The 842-nt window shown below is 27.8% G+C and overlaps 1 non-coding gene across 1 annotated transcript; it reads right to left on the bottom strand.

The window, feature by feature from the left end:
- Positions 1–484: 484 nt before the first annotated feature.
- On the bottom strand, positions 485–591 carry LOC126021644 (U6 spliceosomal RNA). The gene has a single exon (XR_007500143.1). It is a non-coding gene; the product is annotated as a U6 spliceosomal RNA (small nuclear RNA).
- Between the last annotated feature and the right edge of the window lie 251 nt (positions 592–842).

Genomic DNA, 842 nt, shown 5'->3' with positions numbered 1-842 from the left:
GCATGTCATTAAGAATAATTCCTGTACCACTCACTAAGTATTAATTCAGAGGGTCACTCACTCTTCCCAAAATATATTAAAGTTTCATTCTTTTGCTTTGATTGTTGATCTCAATCAAAATTTTGCTCAGATTCTTTTTTTTCCATGGTATGTATGGTCCTACTTTGTATTCAATAAATTGAATGTGAGATAACATTTGGTTAATTTGTGGGTTGTTAATTCCATTCAATTAATTTATGAGTATATTTTTCTTCTAATAACATAAAAATTTTTGTTATTTATACTTTATTTTGAGGTTACAACACCCGGTGGTGCTCATAATATGCTCTTGGTTTTAATTCCAGGGCTTTATCTGTTGATGCTCAGAGAACCATATATTGAAATATTGAACATATTCAATATGTTCATTCATAGATGTCAAGTCTTTCCTTTTATATTAACTAAGAGGCCCCAAAATATAATTTTATTTTATTTACTTATTTTTTAAACTATGGAATGCTTCACGAATTTGAGTGCCATCCTTGTGCAGGGACTATGATAATCTTTTCTGTATCATTCCAATTTTAGTATATGTGCTGCTGAAGCAAGCACCAAAATATAATTTTAATTACTGTTATTTTACTACATAATTTGAAGGCAGGTAATGTTTCAATTTTCTCTCCTAATCCCTCAGAATTTCCTATTTGCAACAGTATGATTCCATATAATCCTTAGTATTTTTGTTCTGTTATATTCAAAAATATTATTAGAAATTTTTAGAGTGAATATAATTTATAATAATTTGAGAAAATGGCTATTTTTATAATTTTCTTTATTTAAACACCGTGATTATTTAAACACCG

This window comes from Suncus etruscus, chromosome 10 (assembly GCF_024139225.1).
Source record: "Suncus etruscus isolate mSunEtr1 chromosome 10, mSunEtr1.pri.cur, whole genome shotgun sequence".
NCBI classification, from domain to species: Eukaryota; Metazoa; Chordata; class Mammalia; order Eulipotyphla; family Soricidae; genus Suncus; species Suncus etruscus.
The sequence above is the reverse complement of the archived record's forward strand: the minus strand, read 5'-3'. Positions and strand labels throughout refer to the sequence as shown.